General features: G+C 36.6%; 1 pseudogene; it reads left to right on the top strand.

The window, feature by feature from the left end:
• Nucleotides 1-10,745: 10,745 nt before the first annotated feature.
• Nucleotides 10,746-16,528, top strand: LOC149175134 (large ribosomal subunit protein uL3-like; annotated as a pseudogene).
• The last annotated feature ends 1,520 nt before the right edge of the window (nucleotides 16,529-18,048 follow it).

Below are 18,048 nucleotides of genomic sequence, written 5' to 3' on the forward strand. Positions count from 1 at the left end.
TTTGTAAGTGTAGGTAGTGCCTTTCTTTTCTATTTATGATAAACAAAACCAGATACATCGTTTTGGTGGCCTCAACCTGCCCCGAAGGGAAACCAGGTTTGTTGGCCACCTCAGTTTGTTATAAGCATTCCAAAAGAAAAATTTCATGAGTCTTTCCATACTAGCTATATGCACTATACACCTGAAACTACCTATTAAGCAGCTAACATGCATAAGGCTGTGAAAATAAAAGATCAGAAACCACAAAAAATGCTCAAGAGGATCATTCCTCTCTGGTGCCTGCATTCTGGTCCATTTCCATGGGAGTGTCCCTTTGTTCCTCCTGACTTGGGTTGATGCTAACCATCTTGGACAGCAGTTGCGACATCTCTTCCAGTTTGTTGTTCTGTCTAATCATTATTACCTGGAAGTTTTTCATTTCCTTCTGCAGATTCGGCATACCATTTGCGATTTCTGCCATTTCTTTTGCTACCTGTTCCAGTGCTTTTGCCAGGAGGCGTTTGAGAACCCAGTAGATATGAAGAGACTGTCTATACAGAGTCAGTCTACCCCGCGTGTTCCCTGGGTCTCGAATCACTTCCGCCCATTCTTCCGTCTCAGATTCCGACTGCTCCTCCAACACACTGGTCTCCATGTCTTGGATGATTTAGCGGATGTCCTCACTCGTACCTTCCCGGTATGCTCTTGCCGCTTCCTAAACTGCAGTCAGTGTGGACCGTCTTCCTCTGCTCGGGTTGCTTGGGGGTTCTGTTGGCCGACTTTCCTGGTTCTCACGCCTTGGTCGTCCTCTGCCTCCGCGTCCTCTGCCGCGACCCGAACGTGCCATCCTGGTTGCTTTCCTTACCTGTTGACAATTATCAATCACTGGAATCAGATTTTCAAGTTTCCTATCATCCTCTCCCACTACCATTTTCCTTTCAGGTATTCCTCTCTTTCTATTGCAGTCACCACCCTGTTTTTGGGTTTGACATTGTTCACCATTATCAGTATACAGGAGATGTATAAGACCCTCTGTCAGGCGTATCACTTGGTGGGCTAAGGCCATAACTTTTGAATCCCCTTTCTCCAGCTTCCCCTCTGCTATTGTGGTGGATTGCTTGCCCTCGTTTCCCAAATTTCTTCCCGGGCTATGCTCCCGGCTACAGTTTCCCCGTTCGCCATAGATCCTCCTCCAATTCTGACTCAATTGTCCCTCACAATGCAGTGCTGAGGGGAGGGCGACCTCGCTCCAGCCCTTTCCTTCTACAGGGACTTCACATGAATTTAACTTATCCATACTACCTACTGTAATGGAGTAAAGGGGTACAGGGGTCTCAGGTTTCACATACCCGTAATCACAATCCTCCCTGATGGCTCCTGCCAACTGCGCTGCGCTCTGCTCCACCTTCGTCTCGCTTGGAATACCCTTTCCGTTCCCCTCCGCCACCTTCATATAATATCTCCTCACCAACCTTCTCCCTCTTCCATTACCGCCGCCACTTCTTCTAATCACCTGTAGTCCACCTCCCCCACTCCGATTTCTTGGGCCCTGCGCTGACCTACTACTCATTATCTTGGTTGGAAGGGCGGCTTCAGCCCTGTGGTTATGACCGGCTGTCCTTCCGTAATCATAACTACCCCTGCCACCCTCACTTATCTCATTACACATCCCGATCGGGAGCCATCTGTCCTTATTGCCTTTGTGTCGTGTCTCCATGATTGTCCTGGTTGAGAATCGTTCTTAACTGTTCTAATTCTGAGTCTTCTGAGTGCATAGTCCATATACTATCCATCTTCCTTCCTTGTTCCTGGCAACCCCAGTTCGCAAGAAAATCTGCTGCTCTGTTAGCCTCTCTTCTAACATGCTTAATTATCATATATTCAAATCTTCTTAGGATGATTTCTAGTTCTTGGATTAAGCTGGCCGTTCTCCAGCTCTGCGTAACTTTGTCCCATGAGGTCCCATTGTTAAGTTTTTTGATTACTTGTATGACCATTTGGGAATCCCCTTCCACTTCCAGGTTATTATATCCGTTTCTGATTGCTATCTTTAATCCTTGACGCACTGCCATCAGTTTAGCCTCATTGTTACTCATAATGCCTCCATTGAATGAGTAAATCCATTTTGTTCTTCCTTGATCGTCCCTAAAAAGACCTCTGATCCCTGCTGGGCCTAGATTTCCTTTAGAGGCTCCGTCAAAATTTAGCTTTATGAATCCAGCTGTGGGGTAGGAGAAATGCATGGTGCCGTTATATCGTGTCCTAGGTTCTTTCCACATCTGTGGAGCCACCATCCCTTGATGTAGGTTTAACTTCTTTAAAATTTGCTCTTCTTCCAGTGTCGTTTCCCAATCTTCTCCGTTCCAAGTATCTGCAAGTATTGTCTCACGAATATGTCCCAAGGTTTTTCCCCAGACTTGATCTTTTGTCATCTCTTTGTTTTGGAAAGTTCTTCTATTTCTTTCTTTCCAGATCATCCACATATTCATCCCTGCTGCTAGGCTCCAAGCTCGCTTAACCACTGGGCTTGTAAATTGTCCACCTCCCTAGATTTTAATAGTGTTTTTAATGTTCTGTTGATCTCTGTGGGTTTTTCCGAAGAGCTTCCTTACCTCTTCCCACTATTTTTGAGCTTCCTTACACGAGTTAAGAAGGTGTTCTTGTGTTTCCAATAGAGCATGAGAATATGTTCAAATAAGATTGTATTAGAAATACTATTATTTTTAATGTGAATTTCATTCTTGATGGTAGAATTATGTTAATTGGATTCATATTATGTATTACTATCAACATGAATACTTGTATTACATATTAGCTATCTAAATTATTTGTCTCATGAATCCATTTCCAATTGTATCTTTTTCTTGTATATATTAAAATTAGATTTCTGAGTAACTATTTACACAGAAATATGCCATTTATTTATGATTTAATCTCCATCGACATTATGTTTAATCTCCATCAACATTATGTGAAATACTTGCTAGTGTTAATGGTTCACCATTCATTGTTAATAGATCTCTCAAAAGCATGTTTGGTAATTATAATATTTGTTAATTCAACTACTTCATTAGCTACATATTGATATTAATCTAGACATGTTAAAATCCAAATTATGTTAATATCTTGCTCTTGGTAGAAAGAAGGACTAATCCTTCTTTCCATCAAGATAGGCTTAGCATATTTTCCCTTTTGTTTGCATTTAGAATAATAATTACATTTCTAGAAGTCCTCTTATCAAAGAGGCAAACTTTAGTTGTGGCTTGGTTGAGCCCTAGATCAGCTTAAGGATCACTTTCTTTCCTGAGCTTAGCAAGAGGGTTTATTTGATGTTTCTTCTCTACTGGTAAGAAAAAGGCATGCTTTAAGCCAATATAGATAGAGAGAATGTAACTGGACCTAGTTTAACTAGTTGGAACCACCATTTCAAACAGAAAAGGATCTTCTCTAAGGTATCGACCAAGTGGTCTCCCTTATAATGTTGAGGTAGACATTTCAAGCCTACAACACCTAGTAACCTATAAACTAGACTGTAGGTTGAGTTAAAGCCATATTTTGTGTTGCTTAGGTGGGGCTAATAATCCTTGACTGGTGAATGACGGGATATACGCAGAGCCTAGATGTGGGTGTTGTCCATCAAGCCTAGTAATCTTGCGATGGGATATATGGTAAATCACAGAGAGTGGAGTCTCAGTTTAGGGACTAGTGATCTGGTGTGGATTGCGGTAAAGCCTGAGAGACTAGGAGATAGGAAAATTCCTCATGTTGTAGATGGAGTAATCTGGTTGCATCTATGCTTGTTTTGGCCTAGTAATCTAGTGGAGATCATGGTAAAGCCTATTATTACATGCTTATTATTTTTTCCTAATGATCTTTTGTGGAAGGGTGAGGTGGTTTAGCGTGAGGATTCCCTAGTTGGTTCATTTGGTTTGAGTCCCACATTCATACTTGGAATATGGCACGGGGGTGATTGGCTGAAGAGAGATCTGGCTCAACCAATCTATTGTTGGGTGGAACATGGTAGTCTCATACCGGTTGGATTTTGCATTCATTAATATGAGGTTATTTCCTTGCTATCTTATGTGTAAATGTACTAGTTTATATGTGGATTATATGGCTGATGCATCCTTGATATTTCTATTGTTATTATGCTGGTTATAAACATGTATTATGATAGTGATGATATATGTCTCTCCTCATGTTCTAATTTCTAAATGAATGAACAATCTATCTATGACCTAATAGATGATAATTAAACTAATGATATAAGGGAACAATACTTCTTAGCAATTCTCAGATAAGTATGAGACCCATATGCTCATATTTTATATTTAAACCTGTAGATTACATATTTGTGACATGTTTGATGAAATTATTATAATGGCTAGTAGGGGTCCAGTCTAGACCTTGTTAATGTTTTTGCAAATGTACCATTCTTATGTTGTGTAAATTAATTTATGAACCTCTCTTTGTGTTTTGGGTAGTGACCTAGGCTTTGGGCCTGAACATGTGGCACAAATCATAGAGTCTTGGGCTGAGGACTAAGGAAACAAGTCCCTAGACACTCGCTTTCCCTTGCTGTGGGAGAGTCTGGAGCCTCTTGGACACATGCTGGTCCATATCAAGGGAGAGTCTAGGGATTTGATGTACTAAAACTTTAGTTGGTCTTAGGGGTTGGTTACTTGAGTGATTGGTATAGCTTTCTGGAGTTTTATTGCTAATGTGGAAGGTCTGTGTGGTGTGTTTTTGTCGATTCCACTTCCTTAATGTGACTTAGGAGGTTAAATCCCATTATAGTGGCCTCTTGTCACATATTTACTCCAATTGGCCGGTTACTTTGGTAGATGTGGGATGAGGGTGTTACAACCTTTCCCTGGTATTCCATAGGATAACATCTCATAGGATCAATTTGACACTTTTAATTGAAAATTATTGCTTTGATCCTTTCCCCTTCCTTATCTGGGTTAAGAACATCATTGGTTGCTAGATTCTCTCTCCTTAACCTAGGTTGGGTCCATTTGATTCTATGTGGTCCCATACATTTGAAAAGTCAATTCTTCAAGAACCATTCAAGAATTCAAGTTTGGTAAGGATTTTAGGTTTGGGAGGTTGATGCAACTCTAAAGAAAAATAAAGGCACAATTGTCCATTTTCAATAGGAAAATGTAGCACAACATGCAATAGATGGCCACAAAAAACACATTTAGCACGTGTGAAAAATCTAATGCATGAGCTCTACCCTATCATCATGGCCATCACCTTGGTTCCTACAGGTTCTATGAGTCTCCTGCATCGTATAGGAACCCATGATTGTCACACATCATGATCTTACCCCTTAAGCCTCGAGAAGTTAAGTGAAGAAAATCATAAAAGAAAAAGGGCATATAAATAAGGGTGGAAAAATCAAGGCTGGGGAACCTCTTGTACAATGATTGCTACCTCCTGTACATTATAAACCCATGTGTGGGCATCCTTTCTACTAGCTACACTTGTACCCAAAAATGTGGTTCGAGGATGCCTCTTCTCATTTCTTATTCCATTCACCTCTTATCACATGCCACCACCTTTTAAAGGATGTACCTTGGACATATTGTCCCCTTTAAAGGTAGAAACTACCATTTTGAGATTGGATACATTAGAAAATTCCAAAGCCCATTATGGAAGTGTAGGCCATTATCAACTCCCCACCTATGGTCCATGGTTTGTAAGATATTTTAATCGATTTTCTTGATGTTGTATTGTAAGGCTAGGGGACACATTGGATCTTATGTGGGATTGCAGGTGGCATCCATCTTAGGTTTTGTCTCCCTATATAGGGTCTTAACGCTCTATAGGGATAAATTAGCACATGTAGGGTGTTACTTGAGAGACATGGGCCACCATAGCAATAGAAACCACTTTGTGGATCCCCATAGATGTTCATAGATTGCTCGAGATTCACCTATTGGACAAGGAATATGAAACTGCTTCACCTTTTCCTACTGAGCCCCACAGATGTACCATGCACTTGGCAGCTGACCTAGGTCTTGTAGGATGATGTAGCATCACCTATACCATCATCTGAGCCCTTACATATGGTCTACAGGCATATTTTTCTTACTTGGAGACCCATGATGTCACTTGCATGCCCTCACAACCATTGGGAGCACCGCAAGTTTATTATGTGGAGAACAAGGGGCTAACCCATTGTCCATTACTTTTGGAAGACCAACTCATCATTTATCACTTATGGACTTCATCAAGCCTCTTAGAGATCCCAACAACATGCATAATTGATCATTCGACCTCTTGGGAGGATTATTATTTTATTTATGAGCTAGTTTGGTGGGTTTGTCACTAATAGATAGTTATTTTCACATTATTTTAGTTGATGGGCTAATGTAGGCTCAAATTAGGTAATTTGAAATCCTAATGAGTGTATAAATAGGAGAGACATTATGTCATATATATCTTCACTTTGGATTGGATCATTCTTCTCTTTAGATAATTTCGCACTTCTTTTGGGATGATGAATTGGAGCATGGATGAATTTTGATGTTTGGATTGGAGTATTTTATCATGGAGCTTATTTATTTCCAAATTTTTGACGTTTGGATATGTTCTATTACATGTAAGTATACACATTTAATGATATTACTTTTCTACTTTTTTCATATGCATTGAATGGGATTTCACTATACTAGGGATAATTGCTACATTGCACAATTTAAAAATTGTGGAATTATTGTTTCTATATTGCGTCTCTCAATATTTGGGCCATGTATGCGAATGAAATATCCTAGGGATAATTCCACCATTGAATTTATCTTTATATGCCATCTGTTTTTTCCAAGTGAAGTATAAACTATTGGAAGTCTCTTCTTCTTACCCTAAAGTTTAAGCGAAGTATTCCTTAATGCCTCCTTGACTAAAATGCAAATTGATTTCTCATCATTCTCCTAGACTCAATTATCCCCAAGGAATTAGGCACTGGTCTATCAATAGGTGATCACTCAAACAACATTCTCTTCACCTTTTCATTTCTCTTCTAGGTCTAGCCAAGTTGGGTCACCTAGGTCATCACTTTCCCGACAAAATATCCATAGAAAAAGTTTGATCTCATAGCCTCTACTGTGTCGGTGTGTCCTCAAATCATCCTCTAAATTTGAATCCATACCAATGGTGGAGTTGTGAGATAACCTAAGCCCTAGCTCTAAGATAAAACCTTTCCCTGGTATTCCCTAGGCTAGCACCTCATAGAATCAATTTGACACATTTAATTGAAAATTCTTTCTTTGATCCTTTCCCCTTCCTTGTCTGGGTTAAGAAAATCATTGGTTTCTATATTCTCTCTCCTTAACCTAGGCTGGGTCCACATGGTCCCATGTGGTCCCATACCTTTGAAAAGTTAATTCTTCAAGAACCATTCAGGAAGTCAAGGTCAATAAGGATTTTAGGTTTGGAAAACTCCTTTATAAGGCATGTTCCTCTAACCTAACCTTCAAATCCTCACCTCCTTATCCTAGAAATCTTTGTACCTTTCTTGAAGAGCAAGTAAGATCCATTCTTTACCCACATCTAGGAAAAGGATCATTAAAGTCACTTCACGCCCATTTGTTTATTCATCCTTCATAAGTGACTTCCATATACTAGGTCTCCTCCCATTGGTGAAAGTCTGTAAAGAGTAGAGATTCTTATATGAGGTGACAGTGGGCTATATCTCCATTGTTTCCCTTGGCCTAATAGTTGTCCCCTTTAGGAATCCCCTTTAGCCCCCTTTCTAGTTTGAGTAGTAACATCTCCCAAGGGTGTTATTCATAAATCAACATTCAACCCTCACGCAAGAGCTACTCAAAATTATAACATATTTGAGGACTTGGCTCAAGCTCCATCAACTATGTCTACTCTCGAGGTGTTGCAAAATTTCCCCACCCAAAATAAGGCTTTTCTCTTGAAAATTGGATGTATTGATCCTTCATATTCCAACTTGGTTATCTTTAACCATGATAACCATACAACTCGACTTCCAACTCAGTTAGCCTTCATGATCTAGGTTGTTTTTCATGGTAAAAATATTCATTGTTCCGTTGTGGAGGAAGGTGCCTCAACCTGTATTATCTCCCTGTCTTGCTGGAAGGCTATTGCACTAGTTCAAAATGAGAGATTAATGACTATGCAACTAAAAGAGTTAGTCACCACAATTATTTCAAGTGAATTACTACTAAATTTGACCAATTTTAAGTCATCAAACTAAAAACGACTAACTTAAATGAATAATTTAGTTTAGTGATAAAATATATGAGTAGATATTAAGTGACTAACTTAAATGACTAATTTAGTCTAGGACTAAAATATATGACTAGATAATAAGTGATAAAATTAAAAATGATTAACATAAATTAAAAATGATTAATACTTTACTTGTAAGGACACAATATCATATTCGTACTTGTTCATGTTGGATTTGACATATCTAGCTAACACATCTATGGGATAGTAAACACTGTTAAGGTTCACATGAGTACATGAATGCATGAAACACCTTCATATTTAATATCTTTAATTATAATTGTGAAGAGGGCTTACGAATTGGCATCATGGTCAATTGTTTTTCTTGATACATTTATTTCTTACATTTTTTGAACACATTTGACATTTTAACCACACCCTTATGCAAAAGAATGGATGGGAATGTGAAATGACTTGGTTCATAAGGCTAACAATTCACTATTTTTAAGATTGTCTTGGCGGTCTACTTGCTTGTCTTTTTGTAGATGTGTGATCACTTTCTAATTTGAAATTACACATCCTAACAAACATAAGGAGATAGTGATCGAAGCCCAATAATGCCACTATTGGTGCACTTTGCACACAAGTTAGATAATACACACAATTCTTAAATATTTGATGTTCCATATCGAATTTCTTATTGTTTAGGGGTGCTTTAAAACTTACATTGATCTCTAGTCTTAATGAATTTTTTTTCTAAATACATAGTGGTTAATGTGCTCACACACTAATGGCATTGCACATGGTTCATTAGTTTTAATTACACACTTTGGAATGTTACAAATACATCATTTGGGTCACAATTCTATGATTACAAACTACCCAACTATAAATGGTGATAAATTGATGATAAATGGAAGACATTTGAATGTTACAAATGTGTAAGTAGTCCACATTTAACTTTGTTGTCTTGATTGTCCTTAGTATCAACAACAAGTTTGAATATTTCATTTATTTATCATCACAAACACATAACTCTTTGTCATCCCAAACATAGTTATCACTATTGGTGTATGATCTCTTTATTGTTGAATGGTCTCTTGATGATGATAAATAGCTCTCAATCTCCAATGTTCATGAATATGATGAATGAATTATCTAATGCGTTACTTGTATGCACACAATTTATGATTCATTTTCTGTTTTTATTGTGCCATTGTATATATGCTTCATTAGCATCTCATGATATATGGTTAATTGAGAAAATTTTTTCATTTTCAAGTATATTTTTTTTTCATGAATAAGCATAGTTGTCTAATTAAAATCATTCAAAATTTGTTCATAATTCATGGCTCATTTGACTATTCTCACACTTATCCATGACGTGTTACTTTGAGAGTGAGTAGTGACAAACCACTAGTCTTCGTTAATGAACTTCCCTTCATTACTCAATGACCTAGCTTAGATCGATTTGTAAGGATTATCTCCTTGACAAGGATATCCTTCAGTGTAGACTAAAGAGTGAGTGAAGGCCACCAAGGTGACATTGGGTGGCTTGCTTGAGATTTTCCTTTTAGGCATTCTAGGTGGGGTTAAGACCTTTTTTCTTTCTACGAGAGTGTTTGAGTGGCGATACAATTTAGAAAATTCTTACAAGAAAATTAGTTTCTCTTATTTCCACCACCTAAACTACCTCTAATAATGCTTTTAATAATATCTAATTTTGATAAATATTTAATTCAATAAAGTTAAAAAAATAAGATTATTATTATATTGTTATTTTTTGTATATGGAAGAATCGACAACTATAGCGAGCTTGTACTTATATGATAAGGAACGGTTCTATCCACTACGGAATTCACCTCCAAGTGTACCCACATTGCCTCACATGTGGCACACTAAGCACGATTCTATCTGCTACCAAATTCACCTCCAAGTGTACCCACATTGCCTCACATGTGGCACACTAAGCTAATCTACATTTAAACCAATAATATAATAACAAATTCCTTAACAACCCATTCTATCATCAACTGATCTACACCATGAAGAAAATTAAAACTAACTTTTAATATTAAAAATATAACCATTTTATTTTATTTGAAAATCAATTTTAAGGAAACTTGTAAAATAAAGTTTAATGTGAAAGATGTTCAGAAAAATAAAGTTTACTATGTTAACTGTTACGAAAATCATTTATTATAATCCATCCAAGAGAAGTGGGCTCAAATAAAATTCTTTTGTAAGTGAGAGGAGTATAAATAAATATTTCACTAAAGTGTGAATCCAATGTTTGGTATAACTCAGTTGTACTAACAGGGAATGGTAAAGGAGGGGAAAAGTAGTAAGGACGTGCATGTATAGTCGAGGGTAGGGTTTGAAAGCATAATTTTTCCCTGTAAATGTGCACCTCAAAACCCTTTCTTGATTTGAAAGAAATAATTTAATAGAGATGACATCTAAATGTGAGAATATGGACGCCTAGGGCCTCAAGAAATATTGGTCAATTCCAGCAGTGAACTCACGACGATCTGTAAATAAACCCCCATGATATTGAGATGTTTAGCGGACCCTACCAAGATGGTTCTGTAGACAATGAAGATCTTTCAGGGTTTGAATGTGTCACAATTTCAACGATTTTCAGGGTTTTAATATGTCACGGTTTCAGCAATTATCCCAGTCATGGCTCTCTAGGATTTCTCCCTCGCAAGAGGGCACATAGACATAGAGGAAAAGTGAAGTCATTCCACAAGGACAATCCATCGAAGCCCTGCAAGATGAAAACATTTTGGGCTATAAGGCCAGAATGAACCACATTGTCAGAGAGTTCGAGAAGCCCAGATCCAAGCTTCCTAAGAAGGAAACATGCAGGGCAGTGACAGTAATGACCCCGCACCTCAGCGAGGAGGTAATCTAGGCTGTGACGGTAATCAATTACTATTTCATTAAATTATTTGATTGTGTTTTCTGTCTTGAATTAATGAATTCATGTCCTATTCTTTATAGATTTAACATGTAAATTGATTAAAAATCGACTTGTAAAGCTCATTTGTTCATTCTATTTGGATATATGAAAAATACAAAAAAGTACATATAGATATTGACCTTCATTCTATAGGGTCATATGAAGCATAAGAAAATCCAGCTAGATGCCAAACATGTAGATATTGTAATGGCGATTTATGTTCTATGCAACTAACAGTAGTACAAAAAAATAAATTATCACGTAAAAGAAAAATATAATTTATATGAGGTTATATAAGGAATCATGGCCCTATAGTAGGAGTTGGAATTTTTCTCAAAGAAAAAATACAGAGATCGATATTATGGTGGTATTATAGTACTTTTGTTATTAAGTTTCAATTGTGGTATTCTTGTGCATATATGCATAGCTACAAATCCTCATGAAATTCAAAAAGGAATTTAAACATTTCCTCCTTTATATTCCCCAACTTTCTTGTAGATTTCCTTCCATCTCTGGACGTTGAGCTCAATTTTTTCTCTTAGTTCTCAACACATATTTTAGTTCTATTGCACCTCAAGTCTTATTAAGAGTTATACAAAACATTTATGTAAGTTTTAAGTACTTCAATTACAATAATTTAATACTATAACATTCATTCAATATTACAATTTGCGTCTGTAAAAATTGTAGAATTGAATTAGTATAATAAAACTAGTAACATAGTAGACTTATGACAACCAATGTTGTTATAGAAATCAAATATTGTACTGAAGATGAATGAATCCCACAAACACTATCACAATCCCAAATTTGCAGGCATGTTAATCTAGCAGTTTTACTTGTTCTATTGGTGTCGACATCAACTCTATGAATCAACAAAAGCAAACAAGAAGATTTGAATAAATGTTTGGATATCATTATTATGATTGGAGTAAAGCAAATGTTGTTTGAATAAATTTTTTGGTATCAATTCATTATGCTTAAAGTAAGAAAAACTTACGAAACATAATTTGTATAAATCTGTATATGACTTGTTGTTCCCTAGGATTGGAATATGTGATAAGCATAGGGGTAAAATTTAGCTCAATAGAGAGACCCATGGGAGGAAAAGTGCTAGAGAATCAAGGAGGTAATCGAGGTTGTGACGATAATGTGAGGTTGTGACGGTAATCGAGGTTGTGACGATAATGTGAGGTTGTGACGGTAATCGAGGTTGTAACACAGTCTTGGCTCAGCACCTTGGCTAGGAGGTGTAGAGGCAGTTTTACAAGTTATGCTCCATGAAACCTTATTGTGAATTGTGTTGATGGCTGGATTTGACATGTTATTGTTGTCTTGGACCATTTTGTAGGGTTGCATTTGAGTTTTCCTGATGTTATGGAGATCAATTTCTAGATATAATTTAGATTTGGGTTATTTTAAGCTCTTACGTATCCTACCATGATGAAGATCAGGTTTTGGATGTACATAATGTGAACTGGAATCATCTATGTGTTCCAACTATTGGCATGGTCTTGATTAAGTTTCGATGGTGGTATTATTATGCATATATACATAGCTCCAAATCCTCATGAAATTCAAAGAGGAATTTAGACATTTCCTCCTTTATATTCCCTAGCTTCCTTGTAGATTTCCTTCCATCTCAAGCCTTATTCAGAGTTATACAAAAAAATTCTATAAGTTTTAATACTTCAAGTACAATAATTTAATACTATATTCAATATCACAGTTTGCCTCTGTAGAATTGTAGAATGAATTAGTATAATAAAACTAGTAACACTAGTAGATTTACAACCACCAATGTTGTTATAGACATCAAATATTGTATCGAAGAATGAATGAATCCCACAAACACTATCACAATCCCAAATTTTCAAGCATGCTAATATACTAGTTTTACTTGTTCTATTAGACTCAACATCAACTCTGTAATTCGACAAAAGTAAACAAGAAGACTTGAATAAATGTTTTGATATCATTACTATCATTGGAGTACAAAAAATGTTGTTTGAATACATGTTTTGGTATCAATTTATTATGCTTAAAGTAAGAAAAACTTACCAAAAAAAATTCGTATAAATTTGTATACAACTTGTTGTTCCCTAGGATTGAAATATGTGCTAAGCACAGGGGTAAACTCTAGCTCAACAGAGAGACATGAGGGAGGAAACGTTTTATAGAATAGAGGAGGTAATCAAGGTTGTGAAGGTAATGTGAAGCTGTGATGGTAATCGAGAATGTAACATAGTGTGGGATCAAAACCTCAGCTAGGAGTTGCAGAGGTGGTTTTACAAGGTATGCTCGATGAAACCTTATTATGAATTTTGCTGATGGTTGGATTTTACATGTTATTGTTGACCTGGACCATTTTCTAGGGCTGCATTTGATCTTTCCTGATGCTATTGAGCTCAATTTCTGGATATAATTTAGATTTGGGTTATTTTAAGCTCTTCCATATCTTACCATGACGGAGAATAGGTTTTGGATGTACGGAATGTGAAATGGAACCATTTACATATTCCAAACATTGGCATTGTTATTATTTCCTTCAATTATCTTTGAAATGTCTGCAAAAGGTTTATGTTCAACCTCTTTTCGAATTATTATATAGACCTTGTTTTAGTGAGAACAAACAGAGTTCCATATCAGACCGCTCTACAATTTGTCAGTGGCTAACATGGACTCCCTAGGGCCATGGTGAGAATGTGGGGCCTAATCAAGCATGGAGCCCGTTTTGATAGCTCAACTTTGCTAGCATAAAATGAAAATGATAATTCTCTGAATGTTTGTATGATAAATGATTTGTTAGATTGAGGGTGCATTATACCATGAACTTGGAAAGTAAAATTATGAAATTATCTTTATATTTTGGCTAAGTAAATGGTGTCTATTACGATGTGTTACTGATTTGAGTGTTTTACCAAGTGATATATAATACCTTGTTCTACAATGTATGCTATTTGTTTTTAAGTAAATTCAATATATTGGTTAGTTACGTGGAAAAGTTTAAAAATGATTGTCTAATAAGAATGGAATTATGTTACATCCCTGAGCTTTGCTAGCTCAAATCAAAGAAATCAATCTTTGCCTTTTTGTGCAATAAATGAATTCCTGGATCGGGGGTGCATTACGATAAGATATATTATCACGCAATAAACTATACAATCAACTCCATGTTTTTACCAAATGAATGGTGCCTTTTTGGATTTAGCAATTTGAGAGTTTGGGTTGTTTTTCTAAAATGCGATGGCTATTTTATATTGCCAAAGAAAATGGTGCGGCCATACCCCAAAAACACTCCTTACAAAACAAAATGGATTATTTCTGGACCAGATGAGATGGGGATGATACAAATACCGGTACACAACTAAGAAGAAGGTTTTCACTAAATACGCCAAGAAGTATGACTTTGAGGAGGGTAAGAAGGAGAGCCAGGGGTAGCTCGAGAAAAGGAAGAATTATGCAACCGTCATTAGGGTTTTTTCTCACACCTAGATTAAGAAGATGAAAGGATTCAAACAGAATGAGGCACACCTGATGGAAATACAAGTTAATGGGGAACAATTGCCCATAAAGTAGAGTATGCGTATAACTTCTTTGAGAAACATGTTCCTATTGATGCTCTTTTCCAAAAATATGAAATGATTGATGTTATTGGTGTCACAAAGGGTAAGGGTTGTGAAGGTGTGGTAACCAGGTGGGGTGTTACAAGACTTCCCTGAAAAACTCACAAGGGTTTGTGTAAGGTAGCTGGAGTTGGTGATTGGCATCGAGCTAGGGTTTCCTTTACTGCTGTCAGGGCTAGTCAGAATGGCTACCATTATGGTATAGAGATGAATAAGAATATCTACAAGATTGGCAAGGAAGATCAAGAATGCCTCAAGGTAATGACTAAATTCGATAAGACTAAGAAGGATATAACACCAATGGGTGGTTTCCCTCATTATGGTGTGGTAAAATATGATTACATTATGATCAGAGGATGTTGTGTGGGCACCAAGAAGTGGGTGGTTACTTTACGATAGTTGTTTCTAAAGCAAAATTCTTGTACCTCATTGGAGGAAATTAAGTTGAAGTTCATTGACATATCCTCTAATTTTGGGCATGGGCGATTCCTGAAAACCCAAGAAAAGGCCAAGTTGTTTGGTAAATTGAAGGCTTACGTAATTAATACTAGTTGTGGATGTTTCATCCATCATTGCATATAGATTTTTTGCACATGAGGTTAAATTCAAGGATTAATTTTTAATATTGATTTGAAATCTTATGTTATGTATTGGATTTTTCAGATAATTTTATTGAGCACTGGTTTTTGGAAGGCATTTAAAAATAAAAGATAGATAGTTTGGTCACACCGTGTGAACATGACATTGATAAGTTTCTATGAAAGTCATTTTGTTCACCTTCCATTAGTAGAGTCTTCAAGTCTAAATCACTGTACAGTTATTTTCGGAAAGATAAAGGCGTGTGGTATTTATTGTCACGAAAAAAACTCAATGGAACAAAGAGGCCACATCGCTAGTTGGTGGAATTAAAAATCACAGGATACCAGATCTTTTGTGTTACAAGAAGCAAATTCTCGTTCATCTCCTTCGTCTCCTTTGCATGATTTCATGCTCCTAAGTTCTTGATCCCCAAAATCATAGTAGAGTATGGGAGTGTGTACTCTGTTTCTTATCAATTCAATGTCTCACACTGCTTCTGAACTTTTCTTTCTAGTCATTGCAACTACCCTTCTCCTCCCCCTCTGCATCCAAAAATTATGTCTTAGTAGTGAGTACCATGACTGTCTCTCAGATACATGTGTTGAATTTGAATTCAACTATCCTTTTGGGAAAATTAAAAGTGGTTGTAGTGATCCTGAGTTTCATATACATTGTGATCAGAAAAAATATCCTCTGCTGAACATCAATGGAGATGAGTACCTTATCTTGTAACCCTCATTCTTTCACAATTCCATGAAGAATCATAGCATCACAGTTATTAACTACAATTTGCCAAAGATTATGAGCAGGAAGGAGAGAAATCCTTCAGGTAATTAATCTAAATTTTGGTGGACCATTTCTCATTTTCATGTCCCTAGTGCATACACCAATCTCACACAATGAAAGTATTAGTGTGGAGAGATTTAAAAAATGGCATGTGTGTTGCCATGATTGGTCATCCATTTCCAAATATATTGAAGTGCACACAATTGAATCACAGATGCGTACCAAAGATCTTGAAAAATGTGTGGTTCAATTACAGAAAGACATGGAAGAGAGGAAAAGATCTGCAGAAGCCATTAGGACTGAGACTAAACAGGCTCATCATAACAGTGATAATGCTGGTGGGGCTGTTGGTGTTGTTGTTGGTTCATTGTTCCCTAAAACTTAACTTCCCAGTGCCTTTTCCCTTCCCAATTCTTTTTTGTTGCTCCCTAAAACTACCCCTCCTAGTACCTTTTCCCTTTCAAATTCTCCTTTGTTGCTCCCTACTAAACCTACCCATCCCAGTGACTTTTCCCCTTCCATTTTTTTTTGAATTAAAACGTGTTGCTACAATGGCTAGTATCCCATCTTATAATTTACCTAGTCAGGGTGTATATGACAGGGGAAGCCAAGGCATATCGAGTATCCTATCTTACAATTTATCTGGTTAGGGTGTATATGATAGTGAAAGTCAGAAAGTATACAATCATCTTTGTATGGGTTTGGCTCCTATAATGGATAAACCAGTTATGGATGTTATAATATTGGTAGTGGTGTTCCTCCAACAACTTCTTACTTCTTTCTAGATTTCATATTTAAGTTAGGTTTGCTTTATTTGGTATTTTGGAAGCCATGTCTTGAGCTATTGATGTGGATTGAATTGCTTTCTAAATGAACTTTGAAGTAATCACTTTTCAGTTACAAGTCTAAGAAGCATAACATTTTCAACAAATCCAATTGTAATTTTTTATTTTGGTCATGGCATCAGCCAAATTGTTTTTCTAAACTGTCTTCAAGTTACTCTTCTTAGATTTATTTGGATGCAAGGTTTTGCCCTTGAAAAAGTACATGTTTGATTTGTCTTAGTGGACTATGTAATTACTAAATATGCTTTGAATTCATTTTAAAATATTTCACTAAATTTCCATAACATGTTGGATGTTATGGTTAAAAATTGACATTTTTCTTATGGAAATAAATTAATAGGGGGCTCATATGAAATAGACGAAGGGTTTAGGTTGGCTTGATTGCAACACATGCATGTGATATCAATAAGAGTCTTCCATTTACATAATTATTCCAGCCATCCTTTGGCCATCTTCCCATGCCTACCTAAATCTTCTATTTCTACACTTCAAATTGTTGGGATTCGAAGGTATTTTTCACTCTCCTTGTTTTTCTCTTTTTTTCAATTCAATTTTATTGTTTTATTTTTGAGATCTTCCTCGACTTTCATTTTCTCATCAAAATTTTATCTCTCATTGAGAAGGTTTTTCCACCAAGGTATAAATGTGTAGACTGGAATTGGATCGATCATTGGGGGGAAAAATGATTAAACTATAGAGGCAGTAAATTTTGGGTTTTAGGTGCTTTGGTGGTAAACCCTAAAGGGGTTATAGATCGTAGATCCTTCCTTGATAATTGTCATTATTTTACAACTTGGCACTATTTTTGTGATGGTAGCACCGATCCAGATCTTTGTGGTGGGGTTGGATTTTTAGTGGATCTGCGTGTTTGGTGCCCCCGAAAGCACAACATCTCAACCACCCGAGTGATTTCAGATTATATCGATGCTTATAATGGCAATTGAACAAGCAATTTTTCTTATTCCTAACAATATGATTTTCTTATTCATCTGAGAGTGATTATTTCCATGCTTCCATAGTCTAAGAGACTGTATCTTTCATATGTGCGTGTGGAAATCAA

This window comes from Pinus tabuliformis, chromosome 4_1, assembly GCF_031772625.1.
Source record: "Pinus tabuliformis cultivar Carrire ecotype Pingquan chromosome 4_1, CPIR1, whole genome shotgun sequence".
Classification (NCBI taxonomy): Eukaryota; Viridiplantae; Streptophyta; class Pinopsida; order Pinales; family Pinaceae; genus Pinus; species Pinus tabuliformis.